Source organism: Sinohyriopsis cumingii, chromosome 5 (genome assembly GCF_028554795.1).
Source record: "Sinohyriopsis cumingii isolate HCF-2022 chromosome 5, ASM2855479v2, whole genome shotgun sequence".
NCBI classification, from domain to species: Eukaryota; Metazoa; Mollusca; class Bivalvia; order Unionida; family Unionidae; genus Sinohyriopsis; species Sinohyriopsis cumingii.
The window spans coordinates 60,435,347-60,452,430 of record NC_142965.1 but is presented as its reverse complement, the minus strand read 5'-3'; the positions used below and the strand labels follow the sequence as shown (position 1 = coordinate 60,452,430).

Sequence of the window (17,084 nt, the reverse complement as noted above, 5' to 3'; positions counted from 1 at the left end):
TGATGATCTATGCAAACACAATAGTCGCGTGTAGTGATAAACTAACAGCTTACCCTTTCGATCCGGTGGCCTAATGGTTAGAGCGTCCGCCTCGGATGCGGGAGGTCGTGGGTTCGATCCCCGGCCGAGTCGTATCTAAGACCTTTAAAAATGGTGCTAACAGGTGCCACGCATGGGGTTCAATATTAAGAGGTTAGAGTTAGTACTGATCGGCCTGGTGTCAGGATAATGTGACTGGGTGGGACATCATGCAACATTTCTGCGGCACGATGTCCCAGTGCTAGACATCACTGTAAGCTGCCTCACTGCACACATCCTAGCGATATGACTTTAAAGCTATGTTAAAAATCCGAATCACACACCTACACACACACATCTTAGCTCTTTAAGCAGCAATACTACAAATATAATGGTAACCTCTTCTGATGCATCCGAATCACTTTTGTAACAATGCTGCACGCATAAAGGTGACATCTACTGATAGACCTGTTTCACTCTTATTTTAAATCTTCCCCAGTAACAATGCAATAAATATGATGGTGACATCTAGAGATACATTTGTTTCACTTATTTGACTCCGCTTGTAATATGGTTAAATATGTCTGTCTGTATGACTCTCTCTCTCTCTCTCTCACTATATATATATATATATATATATATATATATATATATATATATATATATATATATATATATGAACCTGTTCTTTCTTTTATCAACATTCGTATAACTTTATTTTAATTTGAACAATAAGCTCATTTGTTTTTATTAGGTTTCCTTCTTGCATATAACACAATGAGATAATGCAAATATTCATTTGAAAGGACATTTAGGGCGGCATCCCTGTAGAAGGTAGTTTGTAATCAGGGTAAGTACAACAACTAGATAGTGTAGATCTATGCAAAAGTGCAATATCTAGGTAGCGTACTGAATTCTGGACAAAAGAGCGATATCTAGGTAGTGTACTGAATTCTGGACAAAAGAGCGATATCTTGGTAGTGTACTGTAGTCAGGGCAAATGTGCGATATCTAGGTAGTGCTCTGTATTCAGGACAAACGTGCGATATCTAGGTAGTGTACTGTATTCAGGGTAAAAGTGCAATATCTAGGTAGGGTACTGAATTCTGGACAAATGTACGATATCTTGGTAGTGTACTGTAGTCAGGGCAAATGTACGATATCTAGGTAGTGTACTGTATTCAGGGCAAAAGTGCAATATCTCGATAGTATACTGTATTCAGGGTAACAGTGCGATATCTAGATAGCGTACTGTACTCAGGGCAAAAGTGCGATATCTCGGGGGTGTACTGTAGTTAGGGCAAAAGTGGATTTTAATCAGAGCTAGTCAGGGCAAGTGGAATCTAAATAATGTGTTTCAGTCAAAGCAAAAATGCAATATTTAGATAATGTATTTTAGTCTGAATAGTGTATTGTAGCCAGGGACTCTGGAAATATATGAAAAATAGGAATAAATAAGTACTGGTGAGTCGCATTTGTCTGTCTATAACTCAGCGTCAAACGACGTGTTTCTTTTTTTTTTTTTTTTTAATGAATGTGTATTGCTGCTTTGAACATGTATGTACCGAAGGTCTTATGAAGTTCTATCTCTACTCACTTAAAAGTATAACTGCAAACAATATAGACCCTGATCTGAAGTAGCATAATGCGCCGGTAGATCAGGGTCGATGTTGTTACTGATTACTACAAACAACTATCATAGAACCAAATCTGGCGGCGCGTTGATAGATATGGGTCTTTGTAGTTTGCAGTTGGGCGACTTATAAGCGAGCACAGACGGTATTTGTTTACCTTCAAGATGAATCGGCCACACAGACGATTTTATGGCGGAATCAGGATGATTAGAATAATGTAATGTTTGTAACCTGCAAAACAAAAGGCACGAAACTCAATGGAAAACTGAATTATGTGCATTTTATGTAAGTGTAAAGGTCAAGGAATGCATTCACTTAAAATGATAAAGTTAAATTCTACCGTGGCAGACCAGTTTAGCTGGAAGTGATACGCAATAATAATGGAATCGTACCTGAGGAACGCATATATCTCTACTAACAGAATTGTCATACCACACAATATTTATTATATTGATTCTTAGGTTCACTTATTTACCGAAAATACCCAAAATTCTGGACTTCAAAATGAATCAAATAGGTGAAATTTGCATTGCATAAAAGAATTAATATTTTCATTTATCAAGGGTTACGTGATATAATGAGACATATGGGTACTTCTCCTGATTTCCACTACTTCAGAGGAATGGTAAATTCAGGGAAAATATAGCTGTGATCAGTCATGTTCTATCTTAATAAATGTCCTATACTTATCTCAAGTTTGTCTGAAAGAATGATTCTAAAATAAGGACTGTTCGAGAACGTTGTTCTCGTTATTTGCGCCATACATGTCAAATTCTATACGTATGTTACAGAATCTCAGATTATGTCAAAAGTCTTGTTCTACTGTATTGTATTTGTAGCAATTTATCACTGAGCCGAACACCCACAAAGAAATATACAACATTTAGCAAAGTGCAGTTACAGGTAACATATCTTGTTGTTGTTGTTGTTACGGGTTTAACGCCATTTTTCAGCACAAGATAGGCTATACATGGCGGCCAGTATAACTGGTGGAGGAAGAACCCTGGAAAACCCAGGGAAGAACCACCGACCCACGAGAAGCTACTGGCAGGCTTTCCCGCGTATCCACGGGTAACATATCTACACGAGTGACAAAGCTTTGAGTATCAGACGAATCAAGGACATGTATTTGCAATATAATACGTATATTTTGTTTTGTTATCTCATATACCAACAATTATATTTGGTATTTATATTCTTTTTGTTTCATTAACTGTTCGTTCTACGTGTACATCACTAGGTGGCAAAAAGCACTTACGTACCTAGATTTTAATGTGTTTGCATTTTACCCATCGCTTAAGGTGTTATGGCATGGATGTCTTCCGACTTTCTGTACGTACAGACATATAGCACTCAAACTTGGTACATTGACAACCGCCCATTAAAGAAAACAATTCACCGTCCATAAAGAAAGGAAATAAACTAATAACTACATGCTTTTGTGCAAAGCTGTATTGTTGCCATTAAAGAAAATAAATATTAATTATCAGGCAAGGCTTACAAATCCAGACTGTCTTTAGGAAAACGATAATGATATTAATTTCTTCATCCCACCCACCCTAAGTGGCATGATCCATTACTTTGACAATTTCACTGACAGATTCCTGTGGTCCCTTTATTATTATTTTCTTGCCTTTTAGTGTTCCTTCATATATACTAGTTGACGTATGATTTATTACATGCTGCCTAAAAAAAATATTTCTTGGAACCTGGAGATATTTTAGAATTCTTGCATACCATGGGCAAGCATAAAAGTGAATGAATTCTTGGTATTTTGATGACGCAAGTCAGGTGCATCAGGAAAATATATTGTTGTTCTTCTCCCCTGAAAAAGACGCCTTTCTTTCATAAACGTTTTCGCCAGTTGTTGCATTGTCTTTAACCGATTTACACAACGAGTCTATGTACGATGTATGTGTAATGCAGTTCTCTCTTTATACATTGACGGAAGATGGTATGAAGGATAAAGCATAAAAATCAACATAAATTGGATGTACACATAGAATTTCATGTAAAATTTAAATGAATCAAGAATTCAGCCCAATACAAAGATTGTCATCTGCCGTTTTTCACATTTTTCACTGATATATGCAACGGGAATGTCTGGTTATTTCTTCAGTAAATAAAACATCTGATTTTCTTTATTTAAAGCATTAAAAATCTCTATATATGTGCTTCGAGAGTTACAACTTTTCATAATAATTTTTACTTTCATTTGATATTTATAAAATACACACAAACGATAGATGTACAAGTAATACGCCTTGTTATAAAGTCTGGTATTATAAAACAAATGGTGTGTGGCTCAATTAAAATAAATCTTACAAGTTTCAGCATCAAATATTAACTTTCAGTGTTTGATATGTCTATATAACGGTAGACAATATGGGATACAATTTAATACATACATGAAGATATAAAGGACTTGTAGAGTTGGTAGGGGCAATGAATTATTGTAAAAATACTGTAATATAACATTTAGTAACTTTAAATGAGTAATATGCTGTAATTTGGGGTGATTGTGATTGGCATTTACTTCGTACGGGTTTACCTCCCGTTGTGAATGTTGGTCCACATTAGCCGTTTTGGTAATTCTGTTTTTGCCTCTTTTAAGTCCTCGTACGCTATTAGCGTTGTATATTCATTTTCTGAGAGATAACGGTAAATTCTGATGTGAATAGCTTCACATCAAACCAAACATTTTGAGTAATTCCACTGATAAATTACTTGTGTAAGTGCAAATCGCAATCATAGTTTTGAGCGTTATTAAGGTGTTGTTAAGTATCATTCAAACTACTCGTGTGTTTCTCTCGCGCGCTTAAGACCAAGGTTTCCCCCCCCCCCCCCCCCCCCATTAATCTCGGTGTAAGACCAATGGGTTCTGGCAGACGCATTCTGACCGGCAGTGATTTTCACATAAAGTAGGCATAGAAGAGCAAATACGAGCGCAGTATGCTTACTATAGAGATCACAATATAGTACAACGAAATAAGGCATTCCACACTATATAATAGTCCAAATTATGTATAATAAACGTACATTTTTAGTGCTGAAGATTCATGCACCCGTCGAATGAACCTTGCTACAGTAGCGCTATTAAACTGGTTACAGACATCTATATTGTCTAGAGTGACAAACAATAATTTGTTACACATGTGTATGTGTTTGTGTGTGCGTGCGCACATGCGCGTACGTTAGTAACGTCTAGCACCAGGGCATCATGCCGCAGACATGTAGCATGATGTCCCACACATTCACATTGCAATGACACCAGGCCGACTAGTCCTAACACTAACCTCTTAATGCTGCGAGCCTAGCGAGGCTACTGTTTGTGCCATTTTTATAAGTCTTTGATATGACTCTGCAGGGGTTCGGACCCGTGACCTCCCGCATCCGAGGCGGACGCTCTAACCGCTAGGCCACCGGATCGGTAGCTAAGCTGTTAGTTTATCACTACACGCTACCATTGTGTTTGCATAGATTAGCACCATACGCCACGATCACTTTTGCAGACAAATCTGTTTACTTAAGTAAATTCAATATTGAATCATTAACCATTTGAGATCCTACAATCGATGCTCCTACTAGACATGTTTATATATTTACTGTAGTAACAGTACTGACACTTTTCTATATTTCATTTGTATAATTTCCTTATACATTAGTATATAACAGTATTGTAAAACACAGTGCATATTTTCCCTAACGTGTCACTTTATCAACTAAACATTACGTTGTTGCGAGTTTCATGTGAAATATGATTACTGGATGTAGAAATTTCCATACTTACAACAATGTATGTATTTGTGACAGCATATTTGCAGTGTTTGATTTGGAACAGTAGACGGTACAGAAGATGTAAACAAATTTCATTTTTAGTCGGATTTGCATCACATATTTACTGCATAAATATGATATGGTTGGATAAAGTTCTGTCAGTTGGGAGATCGGATTATTTCCAAATTCTTCTGTGAACAGAGTTGAGTTATTTACTTCTTTAAGTTAACATTTAAACCACGCTTACATATAGGGTGGATTCTATGTGACAGATATACCAACTCCTCCACCCCCACCCTATATACACGCCATCAAATGAGCAATACCCTTACTTTTACTTCTTGTTAATGGTTTTTCTTGGAGTTTTATGCCATTTTTCTTACGATAATATTGTTATACAAAACATAACAAACTACTGTGGGTGTAAATTGTCCATATTCAGACAGCCGAGATAATTTCTCCTCAGTTTCCTTTCGAGTGTAGAGTGAAAAAATTGCAGCTAAAATGTTAATTGAAACAGTGTTCCAGAAGGTAGGGTTAGGAAGGTTTTGCCACGATCGCAGCCAATCAGTAAAGAGGATGCTGCGCAATAATTTCATGGGCTTATTTGGACCCGATCAGAATCACATAAAGTTATATGTCCACATGTTATAATATCAAAATATTAAACTGCGCGCACTATAATCAAACTGTACAGACCATGTAATAAAAAAAAGGAAAACAATTATGAACTTTTATTTCAAAGTATTAGCGCGTTCTGGAATATAACTACTATATTCATTGTAAAACGCATCCAAGTGGTATAATTTTTCATGTGTTTTATACTTCAATTTTTTTCTGGCTGTACTCTTTCCTGAAAAATACCTTGATCGTATTTACAGTGCTTTTTTTGTTATAAGCATTCTTAGCTTTATATTGAGACACACACGTCATCTAAATTTCATGGAAGCAAAGAAGACATATATGTCATTTATAAGGGAGATAAGAAGATACAAAACATCAATTCGTTTGGATCTATTTCATTACATTAGAGTTTGGACTGGAGTGTTACATTTTTAGCTTTGTTCATTCATGTACATTGCACATCTAATTTTTATTATTACTGGCGTTAATTAAATAGCTCTCCTGTTTTTTTTAAATTAAAATTCCAGGCTGACATCAAGTCAAAGCTGACATTGTGCTAGAGCAAAAAGTTCGGCATGTTACACGTTATTAAGGTGTTTAGTAAGCCATTGGTTACGCTCGTACTATTTTTTAATTAAATGGAAGTGCATGTTCCATATCAACATGGAATAGACAATCACCACTTCATGTTCTTTATACCGCTCCAGTGCTATAGTGGCTATAGCGTTCGCCTCGAACGCGGGAGGTCGCCGGTACGAATCCCGGCAGAGTCATACCAAACACTTGTAAAAATTGTACTAACAGCTGCCTCGCTAGGCGCTCATCATTTGTTAGGACTAGTCGGCCTGATGTCAGGATAATGTGACTGGGTGGGAAATCATGCTACATATATGCGGCACCATAAACTGTTACACTGCAGACATCGAAGCGATATGACTGATGATGCATTAAAGCTACATTAAAAATCCAACACATACACACACTCACGTTTAGAAAATAAATCATTTTCCCTTCATTCTTTCTGGAAATGATAATGAGCAGGTGAACACGATTTCTTTTGTCTATTATGAATATATTTTTTTTCCTTCCCATAAAACAAACACTAATTATGATAATGGTTTTGTTATGCGCAAAAACTAGAATCCTCAAAACTGTCAAGTAGCTCCGAAATGTCACTCATTATTATATAATTGCAAAAAGATTTTTCCCTGTAACTCATTTCGTTTTACGCTTCTGTACTTGTTTTGAAAACCGCTCTATGTTTGTGAACAAGTAATGTATTTATTTATTTATTTATTTATTTATTTATTAGCTTTGAACCTTTTCCTTCACACATCAGAAAATTTAAATTCAAGATACTAAAAGGAAAGTATAAATTATGCAAATGAGGTAAAAAAAAACCAACCTTAATTTAAGAGGAAAAGTGGAAGTTGGATTGAAGTGGACAATTCTTTGAGATTAAAACAAAAATCAGTGGGTGCGGGTTTTTGGTTGGATGATTAAAATGAACAATAGATAGAAAATGGACATGAAACTGATATAAAGAACCGTTCCACTTTGAAGAGCCAGCTAAAATGGGTTTTGGTTTTACACTTTCTTTGACACTACATTTATTTGATTTAAATACATCAATGATAAACTCTCATTCATATGGTATATAGTTAACCTTAAGAATTAATACAACATAGTAATTATTTTTATTGCAAGTGACCACAGTGCCTAATTTTATTTTATACATGCTTATTTTTAATTGATTCCCAAAAAACTGCGTATTGATGCATTATATGAAAGTTCTCGAGCAAAAAATTATATATAAAAAATATTTAAAGATAGAAATCAATAATATTGGCAGCTTTAAGTGTGCAAGCATTTTCGGGTTTACTGCCAACATTACCAAGATAACCTCCCACCCAGCACAAATTGAAAGTTAATGACTGTAAGTTCTACGTTTAATCATGTTCTTCAAGTACATTTATAATGCTATTACTACAACTACTACTACTACAACTACTACTACTACTACTACTGATATTACTACTACTGATATTACTACTACTGATATTACTGCTACTACTACGCGACTACTATTACTATTACGACCACTACTGCTACTACTATTACTTCTGCTGCTGCTATTATTACTGATATTGCTACTACTACTGATATTGCTACTACTACTACTGATATTACTACTACAACGATTACTATTGCTGTTATTGATATAAATGCTATTACTAATAAGATTACTATTACTAATACTGATATTGTTACTACTACTACGATTACTATTGCTATTACTACTACTACTATCACTACTACTACTATTACTACTACTACTAATATTATTACTACAACGACTGCTATTGCTATTACTGCTGCTACTGCTATTACTAATACGATTACTATTACTACTACTAATATTACTGCTACTGGATATAATAAGATGGCCGCTATCGCTTAACCGGCTTGAAGCAGCTGTTCCGTTTTTTAGTGCCGTTTTCATAATAGTTGTGCTTGTTGCCTGTTTTCATCTTCGTTATTGTGTTCATTATGTATTGGCTGTTAAATTCGTATGTGTTTCTTCATCTCCTTGTTTTGGAAATGAGAACAATTAGACTTTCTCGGCTATCTTGCTCCACTATTTTTGAACAAACCGCCATCACGTGATACTCGCCAGTCAACCCGTTTATGCTACGATCAACCCTCATTAATTGCTTTAAATGTTCACTCCTTGGCTCTCCACACTACATTGTGCTCTAGACTAAACGAACTGGGACTACATTCATAATTACCTAAATGTAAACAGAAGCGAAAAAAGAAACGTTGTTTCAAAGCTGGCCGGCGTAGAACAGGAAGAAGAATTCCAGTTATCTCCTTTATTTCGGCACAATGATTTAAAAAATTTCGACCGTTAATTTAGATAACCTAATTCAAATCCCAATTAATGCGTCAACCTTTGTGTCAACTATCCAAGAAATACCTCTGCGCATTGCATTATTCAATGCCAAGTCAGTAGGACCACCAAAAAAGCGCACAGAAATAGTTAATTTTATCAACGACCAAAATGTTGACATATTTTTCGTTATAGAAACATGGCTAAAAACATCAGGCGATGAGCCCAAGTGTGCGGATCTAACACCCACTGGTTACTCCATCAAGTCGTTCCCCCGTAATTCTCGCGGAGGTGGAATTGCTGTCATCACAAAGACCTCCATGATAAAACATCTTAACTATACCACAACATTCAATTTCGACCACACATCGTTTGAACTAGTCCAAACCACACTCACACTGGAGCAAACTTCAGTCCATTTTTTCTGCCTATACCGCCCTCCTCCAAGTAGAAAAACCAAGCTGGCTGACTCTCTCTTTTTGGAGCAGTTTCCGAATCTCCTGGACTATGGAAATTCGATAGGTGGCAACCTGATTATTCTTGGAGATTTCAACTTTCACTTTGTCTGTCCCGGAAACTCAGATACATCAAAACTCATAGATTCTATTAATGTTTTCAGTTAACCAACCCACCTATAAACATGGTCACATTTTAGACTGGATTCTTCATAGACCTGATGATAACATTTACGGTCCTCCCTGGTATCCCATGACCTTGCATCAGATCACCTCTGCATTATATGCCATCTTGACGTATCAGTCCCTAACCCTCCATCTTTATCTGCTACTAAGAGAAACCTCCGTATGATAAATAGAACCAAACTAATGCACGACATCCAAGCAAACCTAACAACTTACTTACCTCCTACCGCAGAACAACTCGATAACTGTCTGCGTTCATTACTTACAAACATGCCCCAGCTACCAAGTGCAGAGTATCAATTCAAAAGTGTTCTCCATGGTATAGCAGTGTTAGGGACCAGCTTCGCACTGCTAAAAGAGACCGCCGTAAAGCTGAGAGGCTCTGGCTTTCCACCAGACTCACTATTCATAAGCAAATCTATGAAGTCGCTAAGAAGAATGTCACAAATATTGTCCATGCAGCGAAATCAGCCCACTACAATACTAAGATCATGGAAAGTTCCAGCTGCAAAGAGCTCTTCGAGATTACTAACAAGCTAATGTCAAGGAATAAATCAACACCACTTCCAACTGCCTCCTCTCCAGTCGACCTTCCGGACATGTTTGCAAATTTCTTCCGTGACAAAGTACAAACCATTAGAGATAAGCTTGACACAACAATTTCAATTGACTCGTCGTCACCATACAGTTGGGATACAGAATTTGAGCGACAACCATTAACAGCATTTGAACCTGTCTCTATGGATTTCGTACGTACAATCGTGATGAAGAGTGCACCAAAGTCATGTGAACTTGATCCAATTCCAACATCACTGCTGCTTGAGTGCTTAGATCCAGTATTGCCTTCACTAACTGATGTTATTAATACATCTCTCTCATCTGGGGAATTCCCATCATTTTTCAAAACTGCCATTGTAAAGCCTCTGCTGAAGAAACCAACACTAGATCATAACGATTTAAAGAACTACCGCCCAGTTTCTAATCTCCCATTCATATTAAAAAATCTTAGAAAAGGTTGTTCTATCCCAGCTTGTATCTCATCTAAATTCAAATAGTCTTTTTAGCAATGTACAATCTGCATATCGCCCTTGCCACAGTACTGAAACTACTCTTCTAAAAGTAGTTAATGACATTCTCTCTGCTTTGGATAGCGGAAAGAATACAGTCCTCACCCTCCTTGATTTGTCTGCAGCATTTGACACAATATGCCATGATATATTACTTCACCGTCTCCAGCATGTATTTGGCATTCATGATACAGCCTTACTGTGGTTCAAGTCCTACTTGGTCAACAGGACACAAATTGTATCTGCAAATGGAATACACTCCAGCCCAGTTGATCTATGTTGTGGTGTTCCACAAGGGTCTGTTCTTGGACCTGTTTTCTTCATTCTGTACACTCAGTCGCTCTCAAGTACCATAGATCATCATCCAGTGTCTCACCAATTGTACGCTGATGACACCCAAATATACAAATCTAGCCACCCAACTGAAGTTGATGCTACCATCCAAGGTGTAGAGAGGTGAATTTCTGATGTAAAATCATGGATGACTTGTAACAAGCTGCAGATGAATGATGATAAAACTGAGGCCATTCTGATCACAACACAAAGACTTTCTCATTCACATCCTTTACCTAAAACAATAAATATCAGCAACGCCAACATTAAATTCACACAATCAATACGAAACCTAGGTGTTACTCTGGACAGTACTCTCACATTGCACCAACATGTCATGAACATATCCAAAGCTATATATCTTGAGCTGAGACGCATCAGTTCAATTCGCAAATTTCTTTCAGCTGATGCCACTAAAACACTTGTGTGTTCATTAGTACTTTCAAGACTGGACTATTGCAACTCAGTTCTGTCGGGTTCATCTCAATATTTACTCCAGAAACTTCAAAAAGTTCAAAATACAGCTGCTCGGATCATACTTAGAGTACCACGATCAGAGCACACCTCCCCGCTGCTCTGTACCCTACACTGGCTATCCATTCGATCCAGAATCAAACACAACATTTGTTCTCTGTGCTATGTTTCACTGACGGACTCTAGTCCAACATACCTATCCGACCTCACCCATGTGTACACACCAGCAGGATACTTACGCTCCTCTTCTGACAATCGTATACTGATTATTCCCACTATGAAAACAAGGTCAAAGTCGTTCTTTTGCATACCAGGGCCCAGCACGTCGCTTCACACACTGCGTAAATTCTGACTTAGTACGGTAGGACATTGATCTCGCTTCCAGCGACAGGTCTTAAATTACCACGTGAGCGTCTATCGAATATTACCGTATTATTTTACATATGTTATTAAATGTTCGATTGCTATTGCATGAGATTCACAAATTGTAACTCACAGCAATCCTTAACCTACAAGATTATTCAAACATTACAAAATCAGATATAATTAGGCAATCATCGTTTAGACACGATAATCTGTATCATCCTAACAAATAAAGGAAGTTATTTCATATAACCCTATGAAATCCTACACATGTGAACATTTGGATCGTATGCAGTCAGTTCCACCAATGAGCTATTAAAAACGTAAAATTAAAATGTAAATAGCACAATAACTCTAACATCAACACTTTCAATGAAATTGAATAAAACAAACTGCATAACAACTCTGGCATCAACACATTTCCATGAATTGAATAAACGATACATAATATGAAAATATAGTCATAGCTAACATATTTGCATAAAACAAACAATCAAGTAACATAATATTACGTGAAACTGAACTTGCGTACCTTATCTCTGTTCTCTTTCAGAACTTGTTCATCCTAGCACTAAAACCTGACTTTCTTTTTACAAGACGACCACTTTGTCCCTTTCTTGTTTAATGAGGAAAGCACTAATCTCTTTATGCCTCCCCGGAGTCGACTACACATCCTCCTTCCAGGAAATTTTCAGGCTAAAGATTTTCGACTAAGGTCGTCACTTCAAAGTCTGATTGCCTCTAAAGTGTGCGCCTTAATTTATTCTGCCCAGTAGTAGGCAGCAGTCTCTATTTTTTCCCAAAGAAAAAATTCCTTTCATCAGGTTTAGACAGCTCAGAATCTGTGAACGATCATGCGTAACAATTACCCTTTGAATAAATGAAAAGTGGACATAGGTTCCTACTAAGAGGTTAGGGTTGGTAGCTCAAATGTTTACTTTCTAAGAACCGTGTTAAGATACCTCGGTCAATTTCACTGAGTTGGAATGCTGCCCCTTCGAAGTTTACACTGACATGGGGGGAGATGAACGAAGAAAGGTCGAAGCGACTCTTCACAAAGACTTTGTCCTAAATGCGATAAAATTTTAATGCTCAGTGCATTCAACTTTAAAGTTCACTGCAATTCAAAATTCGACACTTCACACCATTAAAGATTCAAAAAGGGTCCAAAATGGGTTCCATAGAACAAAATATGACACGGACTTGAGAACTTAATACGGATTTTTAAAAATGCGGCTAGAAAAGTAGCAACAGCAGCTAAACAAAAGTCCTGGAGAGATTGCTGCTCATATTTATTTCTAAAAGCTATTACCAAACAATTATGGTAACAAATCCAGAAAATATGAATCAAGTTCACATCAAATACATACCTGGAAATAATAAGAAATTCATTTTGCCGAATCCCTTTCCAACACGAGTAGCCACACAAAAACAAGTGACAAATTTAAAAAGCGTAGAAAGAATTGAGGAATTTTATTACGTATCAGCAACAAAAGGGACAACAATAGTCCATTTAATGTACCGTTTGTTAAAGCCGAAAAAAGCAAGGTCCAAAGCGGTCAAGAAATGAAGCAAATATCATCCCTGGAGAAGGTACATTAGGATATTAAATAATTTTTGTAAGCTCCAAAATAAGCTAATTACAGTTTCATTATTAGTACTTACATAAGCAAGTTTGGGACACATGAATAAAACCGACAAGATTGGAAAAAGCAGTAATCATCCTCATTCCCCAACCTGTGGACTAATCCGAAGACAACAGATCATATAGACCAATGTCACTCACAGATAATATATGTAAAATAATGGAAACAATGATAAACAGTAGCCTAAAACATTTTCTGGAAAGTCAACGATTATTGTCAAAATACACAAGCTGATTCTACAACAACCGAAGCTCAAAGGACCAACTAATTAGACTGAAATCCGCCATTCAACTTGCTTTCTCTATCAGGACAAAACAATCAAAATATGTGACGTTTTCGTAGACATAGAGAAAGCTTACCACGTGATGTGAACAAAACAGTTAATTTACAAGCCTAAATTCTACGGAGATTTCTGGCAATATACACAACTGGATCGCAAACCAATTGGAAAAATCCAATTCCTCCTTGGGAATGAATCATCAATGTTCAATGGAAAATGGGACACCACAAGGAAATGTCATTTGCCCGACACTTTGTAGCGTAATGAAAAACGACCTCGAAGAGGCTTTTAACCCAAACGAATTAGATCTTTCCCAAACTGCGGACTAAATAGCATATGGAAATCTGGAAACTACAAATCAGAGAGTAGTAGGAAAACTGCAAGAAGGACTCGGTGATGAATGGGCTGATGAGTGGGGACGATCGAACTACGCTTTTAACTCTATACAGGCCACTAGTTGGAGCTAAATCAACTCTAATGACACATACATTTACAAGGTGTGAGCCATGTACTGACAAATATAAGAATAACACAAACCATAAACATTTCTCAGGCTTGACTCAGTTCGTGCTAAACTGAGCAGTGGTAGACCTGCAACAGTTTCTTCTCTTTCAAAGTCTGAATTTAAAAAAGGACATAAGAATATTATACACGTTATATAGCTTAAAAACTACACATTTTACTGTAGGTTAAAGGAGGGATTTTATTGTATCATGTTCCCAATATATTTAAAAATAGACTACTTTAACAATTAATTACTTAATTATATAAATTGCTAAGATGGTTAAAATAAACATTGAATATGAATTTATTAGACAGTACTGAATAGAGTCACGATATCAAAATAATTTGCGATACTAAATTATATAACAATCTGATTTTCCGTTGGATATATTTTATATACCAGTTTTACCATGACACCGTATTACATAAATTGCTTTTCATTGACCAACATAACGAATGTTTTAGTATTATTATGCAGTATAACAAACCTGGAATATTTCTCGACGTTAAAGCAGGTGTTCCTTCACAATCAGCGCTAAAATGTAGCGAACACATTCTCACATTCTTGAACTGTGACACTCGTTTTCCGGTCAATTCAAGTTCCTATTTTCCTGCTCGTATGAGCCACTGTTTGCACAGCAAATCATCTCTTCATGGCAGACGATGAAATTTAATGCCACATCCTTGACTGGAGCGTTTTTTGCAATCTCTGACGATATGTTTTATTTCTGAAATAGTTGTAAACAACAATGGATGCCATTTTGTTATGTGCATGTGCCCACCAGCGCTTGATTGGCTAAAGTATAAAGTGACTCGGGAGGTTATTCGGATAATTACGGAGCAACTTGGATAAATCCGGTATGAAATGGGCTATTACGGCCGTCAAGCGTATTGATCAGCTAAAGCTGGCGTTGCTGTTGTTTTGTTGTTGTTCTTGTGGGGTTTACGTCATTTTTCAGCACACGATAGGCTATACATGGCGGTCAGTATTAATGGTGGAGGAAGAACCCGAGAAAACCCCGGAAAGTGACATCGACCCACAAGAAGCTACTGGCAAGCTTTCTCACATACCCACATTGGCTGAATCCGAGACTCGAACCCACGCAGACAGAGGTGAGATGGCAGCGATCTGTAACGGAGAGCGCCTCAGACCACTCGGCCACTCGGGGCCCCCTAACGCTGGCGTTCTTCGATAATTGGACTTCTCTCTCTCTCTCTCTCTCTCTCTCCGAAAGTGATATAAAGAAGGCGAAATAGTTTCGCGTTCCCAATTGAAAGGAAAATATCACTTAAAGCGTCAAAACACAAACTCAGCAACGATAATGCCATAGTATTCATTTTCCCCAGACTCGGAAAATAAAGCAGAAAACGAAAACACAAAACAATGCCCTCGGGCAATGAGGAGGAACCGGCAGCAATAAAACAAAAGAAAGAGTAGAATTGAATGAAACAAGAGGAAAAGGAATTCAGCGTTGCAACCTCAGCACCCGCAAGTCTATGAAAAAGGATACAGTCGCAAGAGATAACGTTTAAAAAACACAGAGTAGAATAGACACAATTACTACTGATGCAAATCTCTGACAAGTTCTCTCGCAAGAGATTACATAACAAATGATGCTTATATATAAACACAATAATAAATATTAATGAAGGTGATTAAGCACGAAATAATAAAAACTAACAATAGCAATTATAATATAGTCTTATTCAAATAATTTAGACGAAACTTTGAAACTAAATATTCACTAAGAATTAAACTCCATTGTATAGGCGAATGAAAATAAGGATGAAAGATTCTCTGGAGTGGCAATTATAGAAAGAGAATTAATAAGTCACTGACGGTACATATATAATAACAGAAGACTATTTTAAATAAAGGCTAGTACACATCAATGTATATATATATATATATATATATATATATATATATATATATATATATATATATATATATATATATATATATATATATATACCATCAGGCTTGATCAAAATTTGTATTAGAATTTACAAACTATCTTAATAATTATTTGTCGCAATGCACTATAGAAAATATTTAATAGGAGGTGATTTTAAAGGCATAGAGAAAATGTAGGCATGAGTACAGGTTTAAATGAAAACGGTAGAAAAATGATTAAAAATATGTTTAAGCTTTGATTAGTGATAATAGCTTAATAGATACATACAGAATTATCAACGATAATAGCCTAGTAGATACATATCGAATAGTCAACGATAATAACCTAGCAGATACATATCGAATAGTCAACGATAATAACCTGGTATATACATATCGAATAGTCAACGATAATAACCTAGTAGATATATAACCTAGTAGATGCATAACGAATAATCAACGATAATAACCTAGTAGATACATACAGAATAGTCAACGATAATAACCTAACGGATACTTACAAGTATAATCAATCATACTAACTGAATAGGTACATACAGAAACATCAATGATAATAACCTAATTGATGCATGAAGAATTATCACGAAAATAACCTGGTAGATACATATCGAATAGTCAACGATAATAACCTAGCAGATACATATCGAATAGTCAACGATAATAACCTAGTAGATACATACAGAATAGTCAATGATAATAACGTAATGGATACTTACAAGTATAATCAATCATAATAACTGAATAGGTACATACAGAAACATCAATGATAATAACCTAATTGATACATACAGAAACATCAATGATAATAACCTAATGGATACATACAGTATAATCAATGATAATAACCTAATAGATGCATAAAGAATTTTCACGAAAATAACCTGGTAGATAAATATCGAATAGTCAACGATA

The 17,084-nt window shown here is 36.2% G+C and overlaps 1 long non-coding RNA gene across 2 annotated transcripts in view; it reads right to left on the bottom strand.

Annotated features, from left to right (window-relative positions):
* The window catches only part of LOC149799265 (uncharacterized), a 39,237-nt gene extending 24,252 nt beyond the window's left edge, over positions 1-14,985 (bottom strand). Inside the window, exons 1-2 of one of the 2 annotated variants that reach the window (XR_016420882.1) lie at positions 14,743-14,985; positions 14,288-14,368 (exon numbers count right to left, since the gene is read on the bottom strand). This is a non-coding gene — a long non-coding RNA (uncharacterized LOC149799265). The remainder of the gene's footprint in view (positions 1-14,287; positions 14,369-14,742) is intronic. The other variant, XR_016420883.1, reaches the window with a different exon arrangement.
* Positions 14,986-17,084: the final 2,099 nt, after the last annotated feature.